This window comes from Parasteatoda tepidariorum, chromosome 2 (assembly GCF_043381705.1).
Source record: "Parasteatoda tepidariorum isolate YZ-2023 chromosome 2, CAS_Ptep_4.0, whole genome shotgun sequence".
NCBI lineage: Eukaryota > Metazoa > Arthropoda > Arachnida > Araneae > Theridiidae > Parasteatoda > Parasteatoda tepidariorum.
The window spans coordinates 70,459,669-70,481,055 of record NC_092205.1 but is presented as its reverse complement, the minus strand read 5'-3'; the positions used below and the strand labels follow the sequence as shown (position 1 = coordinate 70,481,055).

General features: G+C 27.3%; 1 protein-coding gene and 1 long non-coding RNA gene across 2 annotated transcripts in view; one reads left to right on the top strand and one right to left on the bottom strand.

Annotated features, from left to right (window-relative positions):
* LOC107436426 (otoferlin-like) overlaps window positions 1–21,387 on the bottom strand; it is a 341,056-nt gene that overhangs the window by 187,721 nt on the left and 131,948 nt on the right. The gene's annotated exons all lie outside the window — the stretch shown is intronic.
* Window positions 18,241–21,387, top strand: part of LOC107438946 (uncharacterized) — an 82,066-nt gene continuing 78,919 nt past the window's right edge. The window contains exon 1 of the long non-coding RNA XR_001583463.3: window positions 18,241–18,351. This is a non-coding gene — a long non-coding RNA (uncharacterized lncRNA). The remainder of the gene's footprint in view (window positions 18,352–21,387) is intronic.

Sequence of the window (21,387 nt, the reverse complement as noted above, 5' to 3'; positions counted from 1 at the left end):
CTTCCTCTTGATGATACGAATGCATTGATTTACTCCAATCTTAGTGGTTATGACGTCATAGGAGGACTGCAAGACTTCTGGTTTGATTTGCTAGTTTTTTTTTAAGGATACTAGGTGAATAAATCATTATATTTATTTTTCGTTTAACAAAATTTTATTATTTAATTTTTCTCACATTACTTATGTGAGTGTTCTATATTTTATTTTCAAGACATGAAATTTGTTTAATTTCTAACTCTAACATCTTCTGATGTGAGCTGATAATCTGGCTTCTTATTCTATTCTTATTCTTTTTTTCATTCTATTATTCTTTTTTTCATTCTGCGCATTTTAATAGAGGGCGTTGTTTTCTTTTGTTTTAGAGTTTTCTTTGCATTTAGTTTGTTTGTGAAATCGCTGTTTTACCGGTTTAATGTGAGTGTTTATTTTCTCAAGATTTCGTTGACATTTTTTTTTCTGATTTGATTTTATACATTTCATGTATTTTTTCTTGGACTTCTACAAAACCTTCGCCCGGTGGCTGAGCGGTAGTGCTTCGCGCTGTCGTGCCACAGGTCCCTAGTTCGATCCTCTGCCGGGCAAGGTTGACTCAGCCTTTCATCCCTTCAGTGGGTCGATAAATGAGTACCAACCATGCTTGGGAACTAAACACTGGGGGTTCCGCGTTCGGCTGACCACCTGACCAGAACATCTGCTCCTACACCCCAGAGTCCATGGTCAAGAAAACTGAGATGGGCACAGTAGGCCTTGGCTCTCTATGGGCTGTCGCGCCGCTGAGTTTAGTCTTCTCTACAAAACGTTCGGGGTACTGAGAGATTTAATTTTGGCATTTGTCCTCTCTCTCAATAGAAAAGGCTTTGTATTATGGCTACCGAGGTCGGTACCCCCTGAAGACGTCGGCTTCGCTGGTCATATTTTTATTTCCATTGATTTCTTCATTGCTTCAATTATTCTTTCTTTTGAAAATTCTTCTGCTTTTAAGCGCGTTTCTTTCGAAGATAGTTTTGTCAATTTAGAATTTAATAATTTGTATTCTTTTACTACTGATAATCTGGCTTCATGAAAAACAATCGATCCAGCGTTGAACTTTGATGTTCGCTATTGAACCTGAAATGTTGAAACCTTGAACCTTAACATATTGTAAATTTGCAGCATTTTTAATAAGGTGCAGCTGCATTCTTTTTAAGCTATGTTTCCACTCAAATCGAATTATGAAATTGCATCATGTACATACTATTCCTAATATCAAGGATTGCAATATATTTGAATGATATTGAGGTTTAATATTCTTTAAAATTTTTAAAATTTTTAAATACTATGTTGCAAAATGAATTTCTTAGAAGGGAAATATCATTACGAAATGATGCACTACGAAAAAACAATTGTCAAAACTACCAGATCATGGATAATTTTTCCGTCTTTAAGGAAATACCTTACAAGTCTGTAATTTTTACTGAAGCGCTTTATTATCGATTTTGGTAATATAGGATGAAATATTGCTTAATAATATGTTACAAAATTTGGTAATTGTGGTAAAATTCGATAGTGTTATTATGGCCCCTAAGAACATGACATAAAAACCACTGATTCGGTTAAATTAACTTTTAATTTTTATATTATTTACTAAATATGTGGTAAGTAAAACTATATGTTTGAAACCTAGATTATCCGATCAGCCGTTGCTTTATGAATCGAAAAATTACCAAATGTATGGCATAAAAACTGTATATTTAGATTTAATAAATTCGAAGTATGTATTTTTTTTAACCAGAAATGTCATAACCATACGGTACGGTCATTTTACCGGAATTATTTTATTTATTGGTGAATTAAGCTTTAGGATCACTGAATAACGATATTGTAGTAATTTTCAAAGATTTAGTTAAATTTTAGTTTTTATAATAGAGGAAAAACCAATTTAAAAATATGTTATGCATAAAAAGTAACTTAAATTAGTACAATTTTAAAAAATGCTATTTATTTATCGTGTATTTTTCATCCATACCAGATTTGTATACACTGAATTATTGTAGTAGCCTAATACATCATATCACAAAATTTTAAATGTTTAAAAGAAAATAACCCATTTTTCATCAAAATAATTTATATGTAGTTTGCTAATAACTACTTTGCAGTAAAATTTAGAACATCTATTTAGTTTAGATAATATTTTTAAATTTTGTTTATTTCTTAACTTGAAAAATAAGAGTTCTTTTGAAAAATAAAACGATATTTACTCGTATCAAAAAATTATTTCATACTTTAACTACCATTTTAAAAGTATCATACTATTCGTAAAGTATTATTTCAGAAAATATTAAAGAGCGTATAGAAAATCAGATTTATTTTATTGTTAAGTCAAATCGGATCTATTTTTTTTGCTAAGCTATTTCTTTTGTTAAGCTTTTTGTCAAAGAATGTTTTTTTGTACTATAAAACACTACTACTACAATTTATATATTCGTAAAGAACTATTTTTTTAAGGGATTATGGAGTGCAATAAATGAGATTTCCAGTTGTACGAGAATAAATAAAGTAGAAATACAATGCAATGAACTGTTACTACCTTTTATGAATAACATGATATTTGAAAAAATATACTATTTATGAAAAATTGTCCCCTAAAGTATAAAACAAAAGATGGTTTATAATTGAGCTGAAAAAAATAACGCAGAAAATCAGCGTAATGACACAATTTAAAGAGAAATGCAGTTTTGTGGATATTTCGAATAAGTATCTACATCGGTGTGATGACACAAAATAAAAATATGAAGACAATTAACATGAGAGTGTGTTGATACTTTATAGTTAGCATATTTGAGAAAGAAATATTTCATAAAAGCTTTTCAATAAAAATAAAATAAGCTTGGAGATATGAAAATCGACTAAATATTGATATAAAATTAATTTTCTATTTAATAATTAATTTAATTTCAGCATTAAAGTAATTTGGGAAAGAAGTGTTCTCAATATCATTTTAATTAAGATATAATTAACTTAATTATTAATGGTTCAAAATATATAAACCCTCATTTTAATAACGCTGTTTAAAATACTCCATTTATAATTATATTAGTGTTCGTTAAATATTTATTTTGTAAACAAATTTTTGGATGCGATTATCACGAGATTTTAATAGGGAGAAAATATTTGCTTTTAAAATCGAGGAAATTCTCAAGCATCTTCTTAAGGGACTTCTTCGCTAATACTTTTATCCCCCAAAATCTCTTCCTGGAAATTTAATGTTTCGTTTTGCTAAGCATACAACAAGAAATTTTGACTGAATTTATGTGCATTAGTATTTTGGATTTTTTTAAAATTATATTTTGAATATGCAACTACTTGTTACACATTGAAAAGGCTTCTAAAAATATTATATGTCTATTTTAACTATTTAATTTCACGACATCTACTTGCTATAATTCTATCAAACTAGGAGGCCTCGCCCCCTGCTCGCTGGCGCTCTCCAACCCCCGGAACTGCTTTCACAGTTCATTTCGGATTGCTTCGCAATCCAATGCTCGCTTTACTCGCTCATTGGATACGTTCTTAACGTCTAGTTTTTGTATACTTTTTTGAATACTGAAGTTCCGAAAACTTTTCACTGTAGAAAATTCTAAACCTGTACATTTCAATATTAATTTGAAATTGCAAACAGTTCACATATTTTTCTTAATCACACTATTCTAAATTTCAGTTGTTGAGAAAAGTAACTGTTGTAAGTTTTGTTTTAAAGTCTTTCCTACCAGAGGGCTAAAGCCATGTGTTGTAAAACAATATGAAATAGTAGTCTGCCACTGAGCGCCGGATCGGCTTTGATGAAGATAATTTTGTATTTTTAATTCTCTGAAGGGCGCCACCTTAATAATATGGAATTTGTAAAATAAATGTATATATTTTTCATTGTTGATGAAGCCCATCATTTTGTGTTTTCATCAGTGCTCAGAAGCAGAACAACTATAAGTTTTTTTTTATTTTATCACAAAAAAATAAAATGTATAAAAAACAAAGAAAAGAGTAAGAAAATGAGTATAGTCATAGAAAAAGTTAAAATTATAATATAGTATTTGTCAGTTAAAATAAAACTTTTTGTTTAAGTCATTGCTAACAATTCAAATTTCTCCGAGGCAATTCTAAAGTATAAATTAAGGTAGTATTGTTAAGTTGAAACACAATATTTTTAGTTTTGATGTCAACAATACAATTCAATTTTTCACAAAAACGATTGTTTCCATTGTTAAGTTCAATGTCAACAATTCAAATTTTTCTGAGGCAACTCTTAACCTCTAAATATTATTTTTTTTATGTACACATTTCTAAATGTCAGTATTCAACCACAAAACAACTTAAAGTCCTCAAATTTAGCATGAAGTTGTAAAATGTAATGAAAGAGGGTCATAGCAATAATGAAAGTAGAAGTAAAGTTAGTACTGTAAAATTAAAACAATATTTTTAATCAATGAGCCAAGTTCTTCAAGAAGCAGTTGTAGAAGTAGGTTGTTTATTTAAAACTTTTTATAGAATTTCTTTAAGAACACAATTGTTAATTTGGGCATTTGGCGATACAACACTTTTAGAATTGAAGGATTTGTTACGTCAAGTGCTCGGGTATCATAATTTTGATCTAGTTGCGCTTCTATGTCATTTTGATTTATGTTGCTAAGTTAACTTTCGAAAAATTCCATGGCTGGCAACAGCATTTTTATTTTTAAAGTTGTTTATTTTTAATTCTTTTAAAATTCGTTATTTTTTTAGCGAAATGTTTTTTAGCCTAACAGAATTCTTTGCCGACTGTTTTCTCCGTGAATGAAGAAAATAAAGTAAATATTTAACTGTTGTGAAAAGAATCTTATTTAGTTGTACAAAGTACTTCAGCCAAAATTTGGGAGCCACGTAAGAGAATTATATATATTAGATCAGAAACACATCATTAAAAGGCAGAATGCTTTGGTGTTTTCAAAACAAAGCAAACGTTGCCACCGGCGGAAAAGAAATACAGCCAAAATTTGGGAGCCACGTAAGAGAATTATATATAATAGATGGTCGGAAAAGTTTGTGCTGCATCTGCTTCGCATCGAAAAACGTTCTCAAACTTACTCGTTAAAACTGTGGAAGCACACTGTAACTAATAGGTAAAAAATAAAGCTAAATGGTAAAATAATTAAAAAATGGGGAAAATAACGGGCACTCTGAGTGCAGCATCCGTAATAATGATTTTACCGTTTTTACCGAAACATTTTATGCCGTAATTTTTACAGTTATATTTATTTAATTACAGTAATTTACAGTAAATAACGCTGTAAAACCTACAATGTATCTGGCTTTCTGTTCCTTCTAAATGGATTTTACGGTAAAAAGTTCTGGCAGCCTGAATGCGGGTACTCTTTACCATATTTTTGACTGACAAATAAATGTAAAGAAATAGTGTTAGCCATTGATTTAACTTAACGTTGTGATATTCTAAGCAAACCGTACATATTTGGTCCTTGGATAAGGCGCTTTCATTCAACAAGTCACTCAAGAACAATGTAAATTTAGTAACGTAAAAATATATACATAAATTCTTCATATTTACCTCTAATCTTGTCACATCATCTTTTTACCTTTTCTATTATGCACAAATTAATATAGATGACAGAAAGATTAATTAAAGCCATTCCCATGGTTTTCTTCGCAGAAACCACCTGAATTTATAAAGATTCTGGGAAGTGTAAAATGCTGAGATGCAATTAGAGGATATAATCGAAAATGCATTGTTAATGAATATATGCTGCTAACTATGAGAAAGTAAATTGTAGTTCATTTAATTTAAAACTTGACACATACTTTTGATATCACTTGATATTTAATAATTATTTCGAGATAAAATTCAAATGTTGTCAATAATTGCTTTAACTAATATAAATTTTTATTATGTTTCCCGTTATAAGAGAGATTAATTGCTTTATTTCCGTTTAATGTCCCGTTTACTCTGCTTATTTTTTCAAATACTAAAATCTATTTAAAAGTATTTTTTAAGGGTTTTTAGAAATAAAATTACAAATAAATGAATAAAATATTTGAAATATTAAAGTAGTTCATAGAATTTAAGGTTTAATAAATTTAGCTTCTATTTTATCAAAGTTTAGCCTTTAAGTTTTTTTAGTGGAACGAATCGGCTTAAACATATAGAGATCAACATTTAAAGAATACGCATTATCAAAAATTTTTCTACCTATGAAGGATGCAACGAATTTTAAAAAAATATTTGTATAGTTTTAAATAGTTTCGAAATATTCTCATTAAAGATGCTTTAAAATCTAGGAAGCAAAAAATTATACTCCATTTTGATTTTTTTGGAATTTTTTTCATTATAACGTGTTTAAAATTTGTTATTTTAAAATAAAATCTAAGGTAATTAATTTCAAATTTCAGATAAAAATAAAAATTATGTATGAGATTGTATAAATTGTAATTTCAAAATTTCTAAGTTTACTACTAAATAGTTTATTGTGCAATAGCTTTTTTTANATTTATACGCTTTCAGCATCAATTCAGAGGGCGCTGCGCGCGCCACGCACGCGCGATGGCTCTGAAACTTTATTAATTTGCATAATATCCTATAATTGACATTTGCTGCGAATTTCATTTGATTCTGATGATTCCTTCATGGTGTTGCATTTTCTACAAACAGCAGTTTATTAGTGCTCGTTAAATATTTATTTTGTAAAAAACTTTTTGGATGCGATTATCACGAGATTTTAATAGGGAGAAAATATTTGCTTTTAAAATCGAGGAAATCCCCAAGCATCTTGTTAAGGGTCTTCTTTGCTAATACTCTTTTATCCCCCCTAATCTCTTTCTTGAAATTTAATGTTTGGTTTTACTGAGCATATAACAAGAAATTTTCGCTGAGTTTATGTGCATTATTAGCATTTTGGAATTTCTGTTATCATATTTTGAATATTCAACTACTTGTTACGCATTGAAAAGGCTTTCAAAAATATTATATGTCTCTTTTAAATATTTAATTTCACAACATTTACTTTCTATAATTCTATCAAATGGTCCGAAAAGTTTCTGCTGCATCTGCTTTGCAACGAAAAAAGTTCTCAAACTTACTCGTTGAAGCTGTGAAAGCATACTGTTACTAATACGTAAAAAATACAGATAATGGTAAAATAATAAAAATATCGAGAAAATAACTGGCACTCTCGTAAAAATGATTTTGCCGTTTCTACCAAAAAATGTTATATCGTAATTTTTACAGTTATATTTATTTAATTACAGAAATTTAGTAAATTTACTGTAAATAACGTTGAAAAACCTACAATATATCTGGCTTTCGGTCCCGTATAAATGGATTATACGGTAAAAAGTACTGGCAACTTTAATGCGGGTACTCTTTACCATAATTTTGACTGACGAATAAACGTAAAGAAATAGTGTGAGCCATTGTTTTAACTTAAAGTTGTGATATTCTAAGCAAACCGTATATGTTTGGTCCCTGGATAAGGCACTTTTCTTCAACAAGACACTCGAGGACAATGTAAATTTATTAATGTAAAGATATATACTATATATAAATTCTTCATATTTACCTTATCTTGTCCCATCAGTTTTTTACTTTTTTTATTTTACACAAATTTATATAGATGACAGAAAGATTAATTAAAACCATTCCTATGGTTTTCTCGGTTTTCTTTGCAGTAACCACCTGAATTTTATAGAAGATTCAGGGAAGTGTAAAATGCTGAGATGTAGTTAGAGGATATAATCGAAAATGCATTGTTAATGAATATATACTGCTAACTATGAGAAAGTAAATTGTAGTTCCTTTAATTTAAAACTGGACACATACTTTTGATATCACTCGATATTTAATAATTATTTCGAGGTAAAATTCAAATGTTGTTAATAATTGCTTTAACTAATATAAATTTTTATTATGTTACCCGTTATAAGAGAGATTAATTGCTTTATTTCCGTTTAATGTAATTGAGCCCGTTTACTCTGCTTATTTTTTCAAATACTAAAATCTATTTAAAAGTATTTTTTAAGGGTTTTTAGAAATAAAATTACAAATAAATGAATAAAATATTTGAAATATTAAAGTAGTTCATGGAATTTAAGGTTCAATAAATTTAGCTTCTATTTTATCAAAGTTTAACCTTTAAGTTTTTTTAGTGGAACGAATCGGCTTAAACATTTAGAGATCAACATTTAAAGAATACGCATTATCAAAATTTTTTCTACCTATGAAGGATGCAACGAATTTTAAAAAAATATTTATATAGTTTTAAATAGTTTCGAAATATTCTTATTAAAGATGCTTTAAAAATTTTTAAATTTTTTTAAATTTTTTTCATTATAACGTTTTTAAAATTTATTATTTTAAAATAAAATCTAAGGTAATTAATTTCAAATTTCAGATAAAACTAAAAATTATGTATGATATTGTATAAACTAAATAGTTTATTGTATAAACTAATAGTTGTACTACTAAATAGTTTATTGTGCAATAGCTTTTTTTAAAATTGTATTAGAAGTAATTTTTAAAATATTTTTTATTCCTCTATTTAAAAAAATGTTTCACATTATTTTAATTGAAATTGTTGAAATTATTTGAAAATTATAATTATAATTGAACTATATTCTTCATTTCCTTAGAAGTTAAAAAGTATACTAATCCAATGGACACTTTCATGTATGCATTAATATAATTATCTCTCTGAATAGCAAAGTAAACAATGTTCAACTAATTTCTGTCAAGCAACGAGTGTGAATATTAGAAATCGTAGTTCAAATATTTGACCGAAAAGTTTACAATATTCAGAACAACATGTCAAGTTTGAAAGCAAAAACAATATCACCGACATTGTAAAAGGCGCCACCTTATGGCATTGTTCAATGTGTTTGACATATGTCAAATATAATCCACTTAAGTTCGGTGGAGATTCTCAGACAAATCCTCACCAAAGATGCCATTTTGTCAAAGAATTCCTCAGGCTCTTTTGGAAACAACTCTTGGAGCGTCTATATGCAGAATAGATTTACCGCTATTTTGTAATTTTTCAAAGTGCCTGGAAGATGATGATTTTAACACCTTCAAATACCTTCAAGTCCCCGAGAGATGGGTATGAGATATAGTTCAACTAAGGCTTAGGAAATATCGCCATTTATCTGGAAAAGCTTTTATATTTTGCTCGCTTACGTTGAGAGCTCAAGAAGTTCTTTATTTTACTATAAAAGCTGGGGGAAAAAATAGTTGAGCCTGTTATCTTCTAATGTAAAATCTATGAAATGTCTTGTGTTTCTTAAAAATATTATAGAAACGAAATTGAATTATAGTATTATGACATATAAATTTTTTTTACTGGAATTTGTTTTTCTTATTTTTTTCATAAATTTTTACAGTCAATTGAGATATAATATATCAAATCAAGTAAACTTAATCAAACTATACCATTTTTATCGGAATATGTTACTGAAGATAACATGTGACTCACAGTAATTCTTACATTAATAATTACCGTAAAATAACTGAGTCTCTCTAATTATATAAATATTACTGTAAAAAATTCTATATATTATTTTACTGTAAAAATAGATTTTAGGGCATAATAGATTTTACGAATGATGCTCCCAAAGTCAACTTCATATCAACTTTATATCGTAAGTTGATCCAGGATATTTTAGTATATTGGTGGAACCGTTGTTTTATTTGCGACTATTATTAATTAAAGAACTCAGTAAAGAGGAAAAATGTGAAGTTTCTCAGAGAAGAATCTCATTTTAATCTTATTTAACTATTCAGTCTATTATTATTTTGCCAAATCTTTATTTCGAAAATCTCAATCTATAAAAGTACTAAATCAAAATTTTTTAGTTTCGTCTGGATTAAAAAAAGTTTCAAAGAGAGCTTGCAACTAACTGTTTACGAGTAACTTTGGCAAACTTATGATTTGTCTGACAAAAATTAAAACGCCAACTGTGTACAATATGATGTTAACAGTTTAATTTAAACTGTTAGCGTCATATTGTTCATTGTTGGCGTTTCAATTCTTTTTAATAAATTAGCTTTATCGTTAATAGCTAAACCTATGCACCTTTAGCATTAATTTAATGCTAAAGTCGCATAGGTTTAGCTAATTGAAAGCTTGCAAACAAACAAAAAGTAAATCATAGTTTTATTTCCTTTTGCCAACGTATAAACGATAAAGCTAATTTATAATGTTAACTAAATTTGTACACGGAAAAAACAATTCTGGTAAAACTACCATACTGTATGGTAAAAAAATTTCTGGTATTAAAAAACGTAATCCTGATTAATAAAATCACCAAATATAATATTACCACACATTTAGTAAAAGATACAAATCTGAAAATTAAATTTAATTGAATAAATTATTTTTACGCTATTCCCTAAGGTATCATGATAAAATTACCAAATTTTATTACTTATTATGTAACCATATTTTATTGTAAATTTAACCAAAATCATTACCAAAGCAGTTTGTTAAAAACTACCGTTCTTTTTGGTGTTCCCATAGAGCCAGAAACACAGTAAATTATACCATATTCTGATAATTTCGACCATGCTTTTTTCTCAGTGTATTTATTATCTTCCTCGAATGAGCTCTTAATTTATAGTACTACTGTAATTAGGTTCTTAGAAAACTATACCAACTTACATGTTAATATTATTTAAAATTTATTTTTAAAATATATATTTCGATTTATTTTAAAAAGTAATGTCACAAAAGCATAAAAATGTTTCTGATCTAAGAATTTAATTGTTTTGTAACGATCTCTTAACTTTACGAATTATTCAAACTATTTAAATAATACAAAATTTTTTACAAGTGCGACTAGTTGTTTTTTATTTTCCAATAATTACAACATTTAATATTTATGAATGAAAGAAAAACGTTTAAAATTATATCGTTTAAAATAACTATAATGTAATAATATATAACGATATAACTATAATTACATCGTTAACTATAATGGTTTCATTTTTATGTTTCAACTCAAAGCGCTTAGTCAAGAAAAGATATATAACTTACAGTAATATGTAAGTAAAGCTTACGAATTTTATTTTACGCAATTGTAGTTTTTTTCAACTATATAAACAGTTTATTCTTTACTTCTAGACATTTTCTTTCGCTTACTTTTAGAGGAAACTAGATCTATTGATTCAATTTAGTTTTAATGTTTTAGGTGATTCCTTTTTATGATTAATACTTGATTCAAAATATATAATCATCAAAAGTAATAAAATCTTCAAATCATCACTAAATTATTAACAAAAGTTAAAAGGGGGAAAATAATTCATAATTTCTTTGGTTTTTCGATTTTTTGAAAATTGTATTATTTACTGTTTCCATAGTTACAAAAACGTAATGGGTTTTTCAATATCAACTAAGCTGACGCGATAGCGATTAATTCCACTCAAAATGTTGTTATTACAAATAGTAATGACAAATGTCACACACACGTATTTACGTTGTTTAATATCACGTTAATGTTATACTAAGCAATTTAAAATAAAAGAGCGTGATATAAAGATTTCACAGTTTGACATTTGCTTTAGAGACAATTAATAAATGATAATCATACTTTTTTTGAATGATTTTTACCCCACTCTCTCCTTTAAATCAAAAAGTGTCAAGCATATTTAAGTATCACACTTTAATATGCTTGCACTCCCCCCCCCCTTCTTTGACGCATGCTACGCCATATTATGTTTGAAACTTACTAGTAGTTTAGATACTTAATACACGATATAGATCATTTTTGAAATATTATTTTTAAATTAATAATTAATAATTCATTTATATTTATGTTTTTATTATTTTATTTTAATGATATCTTTAAGGGTGAATATTGGATTGATAAGAAAGCAATTTCGGGGTTTCAGTATGAAATAAAATTCAAATTTTTTTCTATTTAAAAAATAAACTTCTCCAATTCTGCCCTATGATTTTTTTGCCATCTTAAAAATACAAATTTTTTAAAATTAGATTTCTTATAAACTATTCGACCGATTTCACTCAAGATTTGTATTTTTTCATGTAAAATTCAATTCTTTAAAATGACGTAAAAAAATTACATACCTTACAATTTAAATGTTTTTCGACTATTATTAAATAAAATAATGAAAAATACTGAATATTTTGAAGTTAATATTTTGTTAATAGTAAAGTTAATATTAAAGTTAATATTTTGCATGGAATTATCATTGACTATCATTAATATAATTAAACTAATTTTATAAATGAGTGCCAAAATGTTTCAATTTGCTCAAAAGATTTTCGAGATATGGCAAAATATGCAAAAGGTAAAATTAACATTTAGGGGACCAAACTTTCCGCTCTCCCGATTAAATTATTGCGACCAAATTTGCCAGATTGCTGCTGGCTCCTATATTTTGAAGGTCACAAATCCGAATATGTCGAAAAAAAGGTACGTTCATTCAGAAAAATTACGTTTTTGTGTGTGATTTCTTGACTTTAAAATAGGTTCTTAGCTAATTAATATTTGAGGTCACTCCCTCAAACAATTAAGATGGAGCTTTAGAACGTGCTTCAATTGTTAGCTTAAAAGTTACTCAGGAGGTTTCGTTGATTTTTATTTATTTATTTTTTTGCGCACTGTACAATATATGTGTATTCAACGTATGAATTCACAGTGCGAAAAAAAATAAATGGACCACCGTGAATTACTTTTGATATAATGATCGGATCTCCCCGTTTTAGTTCACAAGAAGATGGGATATGAAGGGGTGACCTTCAAATATGTTAAGTAATTTGCTCACCCAATATAAGAATAGATATGAAATTACGAAATGAGAAATGAGATTAAGAAATTAGACACAAAAACGTACTTTCTCTTAATAGACATGCCTTTTTTCTTTGATAAATTCGGATTTCTGTCCACCGAAATATAATAGGTAGTCGCAATCTGGGAAATGTGGCCTCCATCGGTTTAATCAGGAAAGTGATCCAAAGTTTAGACCGCTTAATGATAATTTTACTTTTTGCGTATTTCACCAGGTTTCGGAAATTCTTTGAGTGCTTCAAAAATTTTTGCGCATGATTATACGATTCGTTTAATCAAAAATAATTTGACGCAAAAAAAAAATTTTTATACTTTATTATTTTATTAAATAATTATTTAATAATAGACGAGAAAATTTTGAATTTTAAAGTACACAATTTTTTATATCAATTTAGAGAATGCTATTTTAAATGGCAAAATGCAAAGTTTGAGTCAATAGTTCATAAGAAATAAAATTCTGAAAAATTCGTATTTTTTTTTAAATTTAGTTTCTCAGGAGCTATATTCAACTAATTTCACTCAAATTTTGTATTTCGCCATTTAGAGTTGCAATCTTTAAAATGATGTAAAAATTGCTTACCTGGCAATTTAAAAGTTTTCAACTATTATTAAATAAAATAAGTAAAAAAATAAATATTTACGGAAAGTTATTAGTTTGCATAGAATTATCTTTGGATAAACGACTTTTAACTTTTATAACTTTGTGCAAAATTTTTCAATTCGCTTAAGAAGCTCCCGAGATATAAGGAAATGCACAAAAAGTAAAATAAACTTAAAGGAGTCCAAACTTTGGGCTGCTCTATTGCCAAATCATGGGCCCCATATTTCCCAGATGGCGGCTAACCCATATATTTTGGGGTCCGTATGCGTCGAAAAAGGGGTATGTTTATTACTGTTATCAATTAATATAATCCTTCACATTTTTGATAATCTCTGTTCTTAGTACCTCTAAATATTAGGGTTTTATCATTGTCCGCCGCTAAAATCCTATTATTACATGAAAAGTTATTACGGCATTCGATTTATTTTTATTTTGCATACTGTATAATAAATATTATTTTTTTAAAGTCATTCAACAATTATGTTTAAAAGTTGTAGTAATAAAACATTTAAAAGTTTTAGTATTTAAGGTAGCGGCAATTTATGGATTTTAAAACAAAATTTTAAAATCTCTCCCACTAAATTTTCCTAACTGCATTACGGATTTGTTACGACGTCAGAATTCCGAGCTTATTGCTTTGCACTGTAAACACGCAGTTTGAGCTACGTCCATTTTCTTAAATACTTTTTTAGAGTATGTGTATTTTTGTAAACACACTTTTTGAGCTATGTCCATTTTTGCAAATACGCCTTTGAACTGGTCCATTTTTGAAAACATATATTTTGAGCAGTGTCCATTTCCGTAAACTCTCATTTATATCTATTTCCATTTTCATTAAAACGCATTTTGAGCTTTATCTATTTTTGTAAATACGCATTTTGAGCTTTATCTATTTTTGTAAATACGCATTTTGAGCTTTATCTATTTTTGTAAATACGCAATTTGAGCTTTATCTATTTTTGTAAATACGCATTTTGATCTAAGTTCATTTTCGTAAACGCACATTTTGAGCTGTGACCAGATTTGAAAGCTCAGCAATGAAATGTTAAAAAAGAACATTTCATCTGTTACTACTTAATGTTATGCATGAAATAAGGAATAATACATAAGTAATAGGAATCGTAATATTTTTTAAATTTTAATCTTTATAACTTTTAAACATTTTAGAAAAAAAGCAGTATTTTAATAACTATTGTTGAATAAAACGGAGATGTAGCTTACATTTTTACGTCTAAATTGAGAATTATCATGTTGCACTCTCGCATTTCATGAACATAAAACTATTTATATAACCTTTATGAATTCTTTATAAAATTCACATATTGTTACAACACTTAAAATTCAGCTTAAATTATTCATACTTATATTCATAATTATATTATTCATTAATTTAGAAATAACAACACGTTATATAATTGAAATTACCATCTATTTCATCCTAATCACAATTTTCAAAATTGTTATTATATCATCTTATGCAGATTATATTTTGTGTAACTGATTGAAATGAATTACAGCGATGTAAATAAAGCGAAAATAAATAGATGATAATATTTTACAAATTCAAGCGAACTCCAATAAACATGTTAGTTGTAAATGGATGGGAAAGTCATAGCGTAATAATTCTCTATAAGGATTTTATTCAAACTAAAATATCTTAATTTCTGAGTAACGAAACTACATCATTTAGTGATGGGAAATTAAATTGCAAATTCAAAACTATTATGATCAAATATTCATAAGCAATTTATCATAAGTTATCTAAACGTTAAAAATGTTTGCATTTCTATTTAGAATTTTCATGCTAAATTAGAGATCTCTAGACAACATAGTGTAATCTTAATTTAGAGTAATAAATTATTTAGTTCCGGTTCGTGTAATTTGTTTCAAATTATTGTTAATGATGTATTAAACTGTTTCATTATATTTCTTTTATGCATTTTATGTATTTTAAAATTTCAAATGAATTTTAGAATGAATTTCACAATTTCGAAAAAAATGATGAATTTAAATTGTTGGGCTTTTTTTATATTTTTTGTATTTGAAATTTGTTGATTAAAATAAATTGCGTTTCATATTCAACATCCGTTAGTTACATCCCCGTAAAGGTTTCAAATCGATTTTAAATTTAGCAGATCAAGGGCAAATGTAAATAAATATATAAATACAGATAAATAAAAAATTGTTCTACACTTCTCAAAGATGAATTCCCATTCATTTGTATTTTAAAAAGATTTAAAATCCTAATATAAAGTAATAGTTAATATAAAGTAAATATCCTAATATAAAGTAAAGTAAAGTAAAAAACACTATCAGCTTATATATTTCATAATAAACTCCTTGGAAAAAAAGTTTTAAATCTTATTAAATGACAATGATCCAAAAAAAAAGGAAATTTGAGTTCCATATTTGACATCCTAAAGTGGGAAATAAATCGCAAATCAGAAAATGTAAGAAATAATTTTGAAATTTGATAATATATCATTTAAAACATAACGACTTGCTAGAATTTCACAATCTTAACCGTAATTTATTATAGTTAACTCATTTCCAATTATAAGATTTAGTGAAGAGGATTTCTCCACGTTAGTGCATTAGATGTAATCTTCCTCGTAGACGAGCCTATATTTACATTATCCTTTAAGACGAAATTTCAACTAAGTACTTCGTATTAAATTATTTATATTATGATTTCTTAATAATATAAAAAGACTAATACATCCAAAATACATTCAGAATCTAAAATAATGTTGTTAGCCGACTAGCATATGCCATAAATTGCAATAATATAAATCATCCTAAATTCTTAAGTTTCATCGCCAACTCTATAATTTATAACCATTTATCATAAAAAAAAATTTATATTAAAAATTAGACTGAGATGGATTTAAATATTTGGTCAGTATATAATAGCATTAATTTTTACAAATTTTAGTCATTTTTTAACAATTCTTTAAAGTCTGTTTTATAGTTTTTTTTCGGTTTGAGAAATTATTATTAAAAAATTGCTTTCAAACATAAGTACGGTTTAGTTTGAAAAATTCAAAAAATTGCAGAATTCCATGCGTTGCAATCTAGTTATAAATCACAGCAAAATTTAATATTTTATATGAGAGTGATAATAAATCGTATGATACAGTCCATTAATATTGAGGTGGAATTTAATCAAACAAATTGAAATAAAACAAGTATAAATTTTGTTTTATACTATAAAAACAAGGTTTTATCTATGTTAAAACATTACATGTTTTGAATATTTAAAATTGTCTAAATTATTTATAATATCGATCTTCGTGTTTCAGGCTAAATCACTTAAAACGATAGAAAGATGTTAATAAATGGAATTGGACTTCTTGCCAAAAATATACAGGCTTTAAATTTAGCTTGTCATCTTTATCGGCTATTTTATTCTAGGAAATATAATCAGGCAACGTTCAGCTCTTAATATTTTAAAAAAATAAACGAAGCATAAAACATAGTTTTTTAAAAAAAAATTACAATTCATTTGATGCATTGCAGAGTAATTCTTGAATAATTAATTACATATTACACTCATAAAAAAATTATATAATGACAAAACATTTAAATACGGTCATGCAACACTAATTATAATACGTTTAAAAAATGTGTCTCTGTTTAATAGGTATTAAGACACATTTTAAGAGTTGTAATTTTCTGTTTAAATATAATTTTATTCTTGAAAGATTAAAAAATGTTTTTGTCTTCAAATACGGAAACCTGTAATATGAGTTTTAAATAAAATAAAAAAAGACGTAAGATAAACTAAAACTGGAGTAATTATTTTTCAAGCATCCATAATTTAAAAAATTATGCATTTAAACTATCACGAGGTTTTAAATGTTATGAAAAATAATGCAAGCATAATAAATAATTAATGCGTTTTCTGAATAATTTCAGAGTTGAGAAAAGCTACATTTAAAAAATTGTTTAATAGAAGCATATTAGAACAGAGAGTTTAAAAGATATTAATAATTTTAGCATTTTTAGCATGTAAATTCTTTTTCATCTTATTAAGGAGATCTTTTGAAAGTAATTCAGAACTCAGTAGTTCCCTTATTAGAGAAATCTCATTATTTTATTCCGTATTAAAATTTCCTTTAATTTTCCATCGGTTAACTTCCTTTTTTGGAGTAACTTAATTGTTAAAAATTCAGGATTAAATTACTGCTTATAGTCCCGGTGCATCATGCGTAAGGTCCATTTTGTCGTAAAATACATTTTCATCGTAAAATATTATACCCGTAATTTTTACTGTAATATGTATTTAACTTTAGTGATTCGATGATTTTACGGTAATTATTACTGTAAAAATTACAGTATATCCGATGTTTTGTTCCGTAATATGTTCCGGTAAAAATCGATTTTACGTTGAAAATTATCGGCATCCTGATAGTATTTTTTTACCGAAATTTGATTCTGAATTTTTGACAGTGTTATTTTGTTATTTTCTTTGCAATTCTGTTCCTGAAAAGTCTTTTGATTATTGAACTAAATTTATAATACATCCTTTTTTATGATATTTGTTGTGGTTTTTTTTAGGTTGTTTAACTTCTGTAATGTGCAGCACAAATTTAATCTTTTGCTTACTTGAATAACAATATTACTGATATGAATAAATTTCATCTTAACTGGATCAAAAAGACCTCAAACAAAACAAATTACTGTCTAAGTAATAAATTTGAAATTCAAATCATTCAGATATTAGAAATTTAGCTTGATTTATGATTAAATAATAAGAAAGAAGAGGATGAAAATTGTAATTCTTTGTTTGCTTACAAGTTTTATTTTTTATTGCAGAATATTTTTCTCCAATTAATTGAACGAAGGAATTAAAGCAGCTTTTGTGAGTGCTAAATTCGGAGATGATTTTTAAAGCTTTTTCAAAGTTTTTTTCTCGACTTCTACTGGTAAGAAAATAATTCTAACTTACATTTTGATCCAAGACATTTATGTCAGTTTCCTCTTTCGTTTTTTATGCTCAATGAAATGGTATGTTTAAGATAAAATTCTAGAATAGCCCACTTTTTGAAATCTCGCTAAGTTGACGATTGTTACTGGGATCGACGTTGCCCTTCTTTAAGAAAAAACAATAAAAGAAACAATTTAAATTATTACGATGATTTAATAATAACAACGATGGTTTAATAACAATAACGATGATTTAATAATAATGAAGCTGATTTTAAGAATAATAACGATGATTCTAACTGCAAGAGATCAAAAGTATAAACGGGGAAAAAATTAACCCTTTTACCTTTTTTCTAACGAAATCCAACTTTCGCGTAGGTATACATATCAAATAGCCAATCTGCTTTAAGATATTTGGTGGTGTGATCAGGCGTTCATATTAATCTCCCAAAAATACCTTGCGGAAACCTATTTCGGCGAGATTTCAAACACTTGCCTCTGAGTGGGCAATTCTAAGATCCTCCCTATGTTTAATACGTCACAAGATGAATACGTTTGTGAATACATTATGTAATTTTTTGAGTTCATTAGTTCGAATCAATTGTGCACATGTGCGCTTTTTAAGATTTGTTTTCATATGAAGAAACCCAAACAGAATCGAAATATTTATAAATTATTCAATCATTTATTCATTAAAATTTATTTTTAAAGATTTCATATAATCTTCAGGAATTTACCACATGCAGTCATAATGTTAAATATATATTATATACGTTATTATTGATTTGCACATTATTTTTCAAAACTAATTTTGTAAATAAATCAAGCAAATAATTAAATGTAGAGCTTAAGATACGTAGTTTGTGCTTAAGTTATAAGACAAGCAAACAGTAATGATATAATCTAGAAAATTGAAAATATTCAAATATATTATTAAAAATTTCTTCTCCTAATGATTTACATAAAATGACTTTAAAATAGAGAACTGAACTACTCTTAATTGAAATACATAATTAAGATTTCAAAGCATATAATAGAATAGAAAATATTTATTATCCTGTCAGTTTTAAAACATAACTGCTTGCATACTATTTTTGGTCACAAATAATACGGACACAAAATTCAGTTTTGCCTTTCAGTCATAAAATATCGACTTATGCTCAAAATTTTGTAAGTTAGATGATTTTCCTAGTTACTTCATTGGAGTTTTTTATTGCTCCAAAAGGCAGTTTTTTTATTGCACAAAAAGGAATATTTTGATTCTTGTCAGTTCTAAAACATAACTGCTTGCGATGCTATATTTGGCCACAAATAATACGGAGACGAAATTCAATTTTGCCTTTCAGTCATAAAATATTGAATTATGCTCAAAATTTTAAAAGTTAGATGTTTTTCCTAGCTATTTTATTGCGCTTTTTTTGCACAAAAAGCAGTTATTTTTGCATATATTGTTTGTTATAATATGGTTGTTTGTTGCTATATTATGTTTGTTTGTTATATTAAGAATATCAATTGTAAAATTATTAGCAAATAGGATACATACATATAGTTTTTATGAATCTGTTGTAACTTAATTAAAGGAGTGTTTCAAATAAAATAAAATGTTTTAGCGAGATATTTAATAAGATGTATGATTGTGTAAGAATAGTTTGAACATGCATTATACTTCTGAAATGATACAATTCTTTTCTCGAATTGACTTCGATACAATTAATCATAAGTAAAATCAAAATTGTCATGGGCATAATGCTTTTTTCTTAAAGATGGAAGCTGGCTGTATAATTTAGCGAGTAACTCTGCATCTGAAGTAATTTCTGCAATTATTTATAATGCTGAATACTAGGACTGGTCTAACTAGGTAGGGTCCCGCAGTGGATCAATCGCAAAGACACACTTCTCAGTAGAACACGGAAGTCTAGCATCACTGACTGCTGTAAAGTAACCGGTTGGGTGACCACTTTGGTCATCCTGCGTAGGGACCGAAGTTGTGCAGCATTGGTCCTCGTCAAACCGTTCTACCGTAAAGTGCTCGACTTCGCGTTCAGGTCTTCGGGCTACCAACGCTGGAGAGCAATCTCCTGCTTTGGTATAGGAGTCCTACTTACCAGCTAGATAGGGAGCGAAGCGAGATAAATTACAAGATAAACCATATGAGACTGAGTATTAATACTTATATTTGCGAGCGTCTACGAGTAAGGGGCAAAACCCACTAGTATTATTTTATTCCTTATTTTAGTTTGATAACGTATTAAAACATACTACATTATGCTGAAACATATTTTAGAACACGTACTTTATTTATTTATGTTTTCTAGTTTTTACCACGTCTATATCAACTTGCCTTCGTGTATGTCTGTCCGGGAGGAATTTTGTAATCGATTTTAAACTAACTTCCCGACTAGCTACAGACTTCAAATTTGGCACATAGTTCAGAATTGAATGACAATGCGTGAAAATGAAGAGAAAAAAGACATACAAAGTAAAATAAAATTAAAATTAAAGAAAAATTAATATTTTCGCCATTGTCTTTTGTTGTCGATTCGATTATTTCAAATTAGCGTCACATGTCAGTTGAAATGTTTTGCGTACAGTGAGTGAAAAAATAGAGATTTTGGAAGAGAGTACAAAAAAAATCAAAATAAAAAGTAATATTTTTTAAAACTACGTTTTTGTGGTGGAGAATAATAATTAAAAAACAAAAATTTGAAAAACGAAAAACGTGGCGCGCATGAAATACATAACAGTACATATACACATACGCATTTTCTTACTCATACACATGCACAGTCACATACACATACACATATACATCCTCATACACATGCATATACACAAACATATTCCACATACCTATCCACATTCAGATACAATTACTATTACAGATATACATACACGTATTCTCATAAGCACACATACACACTAATATAACATTACTGTTATGTATTTCATGCGCCCCACGTTTTTCGTCTTTCAAATTTTTGTGTTTTAATTATTATTCTCCACTACAAAAATGTGGTTTTTAAAAATATTATTTT